The following is an 8,302-nucleotide window of genomic DNA, read 5'->3' as shown; positions in this document are numbered from 1 at the left end:
TCAAGCAGAGAAACGAACAGACATCTACAACCCAGCAGTTGGACAGTGATTAAGCTATTAATCCTGTATTAGAGATGAAAAAGCTAAGACACTCAGAGGGGAAACTATTTTTGTCCCAAATTACACAGCAAGACAGTGACAAAACTGAGAACAAATAACAGAGAGGAGGTATCACAGTAATTTTTGAGCTTGTCCTTCATTTCCCAGACTCTGTCACTTCTCTGCATTAGTTTTTATTTGAACTAGAGTACTTTTGAGGGAAAAAAGCAACAACCTCAACCACTTCAGACTGCAATAACTAAGATACAAATTACAATGGATCAGGAAACTACTCTTCAGACAGAATCCAGCTTGGCTACCATAATGCCTAACCTAGGATTGCTTATTTACACATGCTCTGATGCTCGGCCCCCAGTTCCTTTCTATGTACAAAAATAAGTCCTCAGAGATTTCACAATACACATCCCCAGAACAAAATATCTAATGTGACTTTAATTAAAAACACATCTAGCAAAAAAATATTGTTCTTGAAGCACTGTAACTTTACTTTGTGAATGGAAAACTACTTCAATCTGTTCCCACTGGTGGAAGGAATTCTGTAGTCTGAAAAGGAACCAAACTCATAACCAAAGCATTGAAGAAAGGGAGACTGCTAATATGACAGACAATAATCACACAAAACCAGTTTTTGCAGAACTGAGGCCATTTGGGGTTCAATCAGGCAAGCAGCCAGACAGCTGAGAGTGCCAAGCACCTTAAAGAAGGATCTTAGACCTCATATTGCTGGACACTCCGTTTTTTTACAGGACTGTGTAAGAGAGGTGTCACTTTTCACTGCAATGTTACAAATATGTGGTTGACCAGAAAAAAAGTTTAAGAGGTTGTATCAGCAAATCAAGTGAGCAGATGTTACCCTTTGTATCTGTTGTACCATATGACATGGAGAAACAGTAATCTGTGTGGCAAATGGAGATAATAGTGTTCCTTTACCTTGCAGGTGTATCAGTTTGAATTACATGGGTAGTGTTACAGCAATCACTCCTGGTAACAGTCACCAGAGGTGATTTGGAATTTGACCTATTATTAGAATCCATGTTCTGCCAAAACAATTTTCATAATATTCCATGCCATAAGTCATACCCCAAACTCTGACAATCAGTAGATCACAATTCACACCTAGATCCAAAGTCATCAATGTACATATGAATTTGCAGGTAGCAATATGTTTTATATTAATCTGAAGGCATGTTTTCACTGCTTTATAATCTCCACACCTTTAGCTATTAGGTAATTTGCTTAAATCAAAAAGTCTTGACGTTAATAACCCCTTTCATAGATGGGCGCCTACCCAATACTGTCCTATCCAAAATGCACAGTAAAGTAACACTAGAGTTGCCTGTAGTTACAAGACTGAAGCAAGGCAGTATCAGACTAGCTAAAGGGGGTACTCACTCTATGTTTTCCTAACAGAGGGCATTGAATAATTTTGTATTCTGAATGTAAATTCCCTATCTCACTTCTGCACCACACCCAAAAAGCTGTCAGTTTGAAAAAAAATCTATTATGGATTTTGCTTACCTTTCATTACTAATGAATTATTGAATATATCATTCGGGGTGGTAGCATTGCCAAAACTGACCCCCTACTTCTCCCAAGCTTATACTTAAAAGTAGGCTTTTGAAAGAGATGAAAAGGAGAAGAAATGTTCTATTTCCAGCTTTGAGGAGGAGATTTACTGTGGAGGGGTTTCTTTTCTGGGTTGTTGTTTTTTTTTTTTTTTTTAATTAACAGGAAAGAAATATCAAGGTCATATTTGAATACTTGCCTGAATCATTATTAAGGCTATTTGTGCAAAAATACTAACAAAAATATCAGGGCTGTTTGGGGAATGTTTTTTGCTGAGGTTTTTTTTAAAGGTCAAGGTTGATCTATTTCAGATTTTTATTTTCTGAACAGCTGTATCCATTTTTCTTCGGTTTAATTCTATAAAACTTAGTACTTTAGTCTTTTTAGAAAGTATTTATGCTTCAAAAGATCTAGTAACGTAACTAAACTAGGTTAGGAATATATGCATAAAGAACAAATACTACTCCTATTAGAGGGACAGAAAAAAGAAAAAAGGTACTGTAAACTAATTTCTTGTTTATTTTCACTTATTTCATAAAAAGGACTTAATCTGATTCAAAGGAAAAGTTTAAATAGTTTAGTCTTGGATCTGCTTCTCCATTTGAACTCATGATGACCCTGAAATGACATTTCATGGTTTTTCTGGAGTGAATGCTGCCAGTCAGACATCTCCATTATCATGTCATGTAAAGAATATTTCACTGGACTTGCCCAGGCAATGCAGTTGTTTTAGAAAAAAGAGTAACTAGTGATTCATTGTGAACATTTTATAGTCCATCATGTGACTATGAGTGTAAAGTAAGCCTGCAACCCAAGAAAGAATGTGTCCCTGCAGAAATGCAAATTAAAGATGGAAGTCCAACTTCAAAACCTTCTCCTTTATCTACTTTCATCTCAGCTAAAAGATACCTTAGAAAATTCAGTGTGCTTGAATTCTCCTAGCTTATTTCTCTAAAACTTACATCATAGAAAATAACTGCTGCCATAAAAACTGGTTTGTGATAAAATTCCTTTTTGGCTTGACATTCCACACTGTGAAAGACAAGAAGGACTCCTACAGAAACTTGACAGAGGGCTCTAATTTAGTTACATTATGCCTTCTACCAAGTGAACTGTCAAGGCAAGGCAACAAAACTGAAGCATGTCTGCTATAATGCAGACCTGACTCATCACTTACAGTTGCCCTTTTACACACACAGTGCTTTTTTGCCATAAATATAACCTGCATATATATGAAAGAAGCCCTTCATTCCCTGTACTCATGGAAAAAGTAATTTGAGTCAGTAGTTAAATTGATGTATGCTACAACATACTCTTGAAGCCTAATATTCATAAATAGATAACCAATAGCCTTACCAGGGGGAACAAGGGGAATTTTCTAACATACAAGAAAATGGGAAGAGTAGATAGTTTAAACATATGGATTTCTACAGCCTATAATATAAAAAAGCCAAGTACATCAAAGAAAACTAGGTACTGTGTGTCTAAATAGCTGATTGTTTCTAATTGCTTTTCTTTGTATAAAAGCAAAAGACAAAAGTCACAGTGTTAATCTTGTTGAACTAAGTACTATAGTTAATTAGTAAAATGAGTAGAGTTTTTTCTGCTTTCCTTGTTTATAAATCCATTGTCTGAATGGATCACAATAGCTGATTTTTGCATAATGCTGTACAAAAAATTTTATCAAGTAAAGTGGATCAAATTAAATTGGTAGCTGTATTTGTTTTCTTGTGCATATGAAAGGCAGGGGCTTTCTTCCATTCTCACTGCACTCAAATCTGTAGGAATAGAAGCTAAAGTTATAGCATAAGTTCTTCTCCTGTTGATGAACTATTCCCTCTGTTAATCAAAAGCCACTATTAACACTTGGTTTTCTTTGCTTCAGAAGAGGTTTACTTGAGTAAAATTCAGTAAATGGATTAAACAATGAAGTAAAAGATGTTCAGTGTATATCTCAAAATCTTTAATAGTAAAGAAGAATTATTCAGAAGAAGAACCACAGTTTGGGCTAAATATTCAACAAAACATTTTAAAATATTTATTGTAATATTTTAATTTTTAAAAATAACTTTTTCAATAATGAACAATTGTTAGCATAATACTTGCTTAAAAGTTAAAATAGCTGGTTGCCATACCAGAATGCTGTAAAGTACATGTAACTAGAATATTTCAACATTTTATGTCTCATTTGCCTAGATAGTACACAGACTTTTGAGCCCAGTTCCTCTGGGCAAAGGCTACAGTCTTTGTAGATTTTCATTAAATAAGAAAAAAAAAGTATAGTAAATAGTACAAAATATCTGAATACAGAGAGTTTCAGAAGTTAACAAGTAGAGGCTGAATGCTCTCTAGAGAAGTATAAATATTGGAGTTTAACTCCTGTGAGCTGCTTTTGCACAAATAAATTGGCTGTGATGTCATCAATTCACAGCACCTGGTCTAAAGATCACACTTCACTTACAAGATAAGGCCTTGACAGTTCCACTCAGCTATTACTCTGCCTTTTCCCTGAAAGAAGCAAAAAATTCTCCATGTAAATGCAGTAAAGAAATAATCTATTCTCTCTACAGATATACCTACTTTATTCTAGAAATTTCCTTAATCCCTGTTTAGCAGTAGCTGAAACTCTAGACACAATGAAGGTGCTTGCCAGGCTTAACTGTTTCTGATGTGACTTAGAAATCACCAATTTTGTTCAGCAGCCAAATAATCCTGATCAAGAAATGCAGTACTCAGCAACTTTGAGTTGTGAATTATTTGAAAATAATGAAAATAATGTATAACGAAAATACAGTGAATTCTAAATAACATGAATAAGTATCTCTAGGTTGCAACCAAATTCCTTAGACATTAATATTTCAATATTTTCTCTATCAAAAAGTTCACTCCAAGCTGAAACACAAATATCCATCTGTTCCTATTTTCCAGAGAGATTCTCTCTTACAAAGGAAGCAGTTTTCCATTATTATTGTCAAACAAACAGCTTTGCTTCTGTCTTTTTTATCTTTGAAGAGCATCAGTAAATTTTTGGCATCTTTCTTCTGTTCTGTAGTTAACACCAGTATTACAGTGTCTCATTGTGAAACAGAGAGGCTCACTCAACAGTCAGAATCCAATATAACTGTTAGGCAGGTATTCTTTATTGCAGTGCTGGGCAGCACTGGAGTTTACTTCACCATGAGTGCTCCAACTACTAACAAAACACTCTGACTAATATACACAAAAATCATACATATTTATCAGATTCCCTGGAGAAGGTAGTCCTATGCTAATAGATTCTTGGAATTCATTTTCATAGTCCAAGCATGCGTAGTAAAAACAGAGTGAGGGTCTTCCCCCCCATCTTGGGGGTCCACATAATCTTCCTCACACTGTCCGCTAGTTGAACTTTGGGCTTTCTGTGTCCATATATGGTCATGGAGCTACCTCATCCATCCTTCAGCTTGTTTGTTTCAAGGTGGTTAGTTTAAACGGGCTTCCAGTCACTTATCTTGACACTGGCATCTTCTCAGGCGATTGTCTTGCATTTTTAGGTCCCTGTCTTCAAGGATGTACTCAGGGAGTTTACCAGACTGTCCAAGGCCTGTTTTATCTCCACTAGGCAAGGAGTTACAGGTTTCAAAACATTTTACAAGAGAGTAAGACTACAGAGGGTAGTTAGGAAAAATGAAATTATATACATTGCATGAAAAACCATTACTGGTTTCTATACATTAACAAGGTCAGGAGGTCTTGTAATTGCAAGTCCTTTAATTATACCAAGTGGTAGTACATTCATCCTTTTGTTTCACAGTCCTGAGTCAACAGAGAAATAGAGCCATACATTGACATTATAGCCCACTGACATACTATTTCAAATAATTCTAAGCTGCTGAAGCTGAGCATAGATGCAGGAGAATAAGTCAAAATTAAGCAAATGCCACTTTTGTTGCATACTGTGTTTCTGTGACAGTTGTAGTTCAGCTGAAGCAAAGAGAAAACAACTCTTTTTGAAACACAAATGAAGAACGACTCTTCACGCTTTCACTCAAATTTCTGCAGAAGGAAAAAAGTAGACCGAATGTTCAAGAGGATTAATGTTACTGAGTCTGATTGCATTCTTTGATATAGATAGAGAAACAATTGAGATTACATCTTAGAAAATACACTCAAAAGGTATTCAGATTGACTCTGGAACACTTTAGTATGGAATAAAATTTGGCAAAAGGACACATAAAAGAGGGTTACATATGCAATTGAGCCTAGAAAGGAGGATTAGGGCTTGAACGCTTTTTATTACATACACAATTACTACTGATGACTAAGCCAAAACTCATATACATTTATCTTTATCGATAGAAATAGACAGCTGTAGAGAGATTCTCTCATTAGTAAGCTTATTTTGAAAAGGAGGATGAAGGAATCTATATATCCCATCAGTCAGTGGAGTTCAGACTTTTCCCATAACTCTGGAAGACTTGGAGTTATCTCTTAACCAGTGAGTTGCCTACTAGTTGCTGCTGCTCTTCACTGTAGATTATATTTCTATCTTCTCAGAACGTTGCAGAGTACATGCAAGTTTTTTATCATGCTTTCCAATGTTCTCATCCAATTTTAGGATTATTATTGGCTCAGGATAATTTCAAGACATCTCCACTGAAATTGAAGAATAGACCAGAAAAAGAAACACCCAGTGCCACTTCAAGGGTATGTAGAAGTCTGATAGGAACACATGACCAGGTAAATAAAAAGGCATGACCATTGGTTGTTATTTGTCTGATTAGAACAGATCAAAGTTACTTTCATATATTCCCTTTCTAAACCAGTAATCCAATGATACAAGTTGTCAGTGGCCATATTGTGATTATTTTAGCATGACTGTTCAAACAGTGCTACAACCCATATATTTCTTTTACTTGTAAGATAAGAAAAAAGATTTTCTATCCTACAAAAACCAGCTTTTATACTTTTTTTTTTGCAATGTATTGCAAAGTTATTAGAGCTGAATTAATTCACAACTGAATTAAGCCAGTTTTGACTGGCTGAATATCTTTGCATATCACATTTTCTAATACTCCCAATCCAGCTCTTTTAATACATTCACTCTGGGAAGTAAAGGAAAACTTTCCTTCACTTCAGAAACTGAAATAACATGCCCCACTTCTCTATTTTGTAAAGAGTTTCATCTGTTCTATTGATCTTCATTTATTGATCAAATATTCTTTTTAAAAACAAACTATAATGTTGCAACATATGGTTGCACAGAGACATTTAGAAACAGTCTTGTTACCAAGCAATACTGTCTAAACACACTTGACCTCAGAACAGAAACTGAGTGTTCATAAGCACTGTCTTACGGGAAATTTGAGCAAATACTCTTTTCCTGTTCCGAAAACTTTGGTTTCTAAACTCAAGGTTAATAATATTTTTGGACAGGATTAATGAGACAGGGGATCCCTAAAAAAGCAGAACAGCCTTAAGATGGCAAGTTCCTTATACTTGGAAAAGTAAGGGACATGGCGCTTGACTAAGAGCCTGGCAGTAAATCATCTCTTGTTTCTGTCCTCCTAAATTAAGAAGTCAGAAATCTTTGTTCTTGACCATCCATCAACATCAATGTAGTGATTATGACTGACCAGTTCAGACAGAAATAAAAGCAGACTGAAAACGAAGGAGAAGAGAAACTCATAGAAGAAATAGTGATTGTTTTGCTGATTAGGGATATCAATTAAACTCAGACACCAGAGTGAAAAGACCAGGTGTATTTTACTAGAAATAACTAAATAATATAACAGAATAATACAGAAAACATACAGTAAGAAAAGACAGAATAGTGCACTTAAACAAACAGGAAAATACAGGGTAATGCATCAAATCATTACTACAAGAGAGACAGAAGAGTGATTAAGAAAGATACATCTTTGCATACGTTACCATCATCCAGATCCACAGTTGCTGGGGAGCCCCGGTTACAGCGAGGATTTGGAGAGCCTGTCCCTGCAAGTGGGAAATCCTACGCAGTGCGTCCACTCATAAGTGAGGCTTCCAAAGTCGCTGTGAGCGGGTCCAGCCTTATATACTTAAAAATCAGCAAGCCAGAATAGCTGGCACGTTTGTTTTAAGCGGAAATATCTGGTTTCCATCTCACATTAGGTTCCCCCAGAGCCTGGCCAGGGCTCAAGGGAGAAGCTAAGGGAGTTTCCCTGCTTATCTAGTTGATTTATGAGCAAGGTCACACACCAGGTCACAGGGCCAGACAACTGTCTCTGTGGCCCTGTTATCTTGCTCACACACACAAAGAAGGATACATTCAAGATAAACATGATTTATGATGTTTAAGCTACATCTTCTATGTATATTTCACTAATGACTCCATATAGAGTTAGCAGTTTTGGTTCAGGGCCTGTTGCTCAGGCTTCAATACTTCCACCTTTTACATCAGAATAGGTGGTTTGCTATAACTTAGTATAATACCTATTAGCACAGTGGTTATCAGTTATAAAATATACAGGATTCATCTATAGGTCAACTCTGGCTTGCGCCTATTGTCCAAGCCTTAGCACTTCAGTGATATGTACACACCTAAAATTAATAATGCTTAGATATCACTAAGGATCTTAAGGTGGAAATGGAACACCTTCCCAAATATTGCTTTAAGAAATCTATATCCTCTCATTATAAGATTGTATTTACTGCA

The 8,302-nt window shown here is 35.8% G+C and overlaps 1 long non-coding RNA gene across 1 annotated transcript; it reads right to left on the bottom strand.

Moving 5' to 3' along the window:
* Positions 1-3,567: 3,567 nt before the first annotated feature.
* On the bottom strand, positions 3,568-7,670 carry LOC141937864 (uncharacterized). The gene is made up of 2 exons (XR_012627102.1): positions 7,540-7,670; positions 3,568-5,661 (listed from the first exon to the last, which is right to left on the bottom strand). It is a non-coding gene; the product is annotated as an uncharacterized LOC141937864 (long non-coding RNA).
* Positions 7,671-8,302: the final 632 nt, after the last annotated feature.

Source organism: Strix uralensis, chromosome Z, assembly GCF_047716275.1.
Source record: "Strix uralensis isolate ZFMK-TIS-50842 chromosome Z, bStrUra1, whole genome shotgun sequence".
Lineage (NCBI taxonomy): Eukaryota > Metazoa > Chordata > Aves > Strigiformes > Strigidae > Strix > Strix uralensis.
The sequence above is the reverse complement of the archived record's forward strand: the minus strand, read 5'-3'. Positions and strand labels throughout refer to the sequence as shown.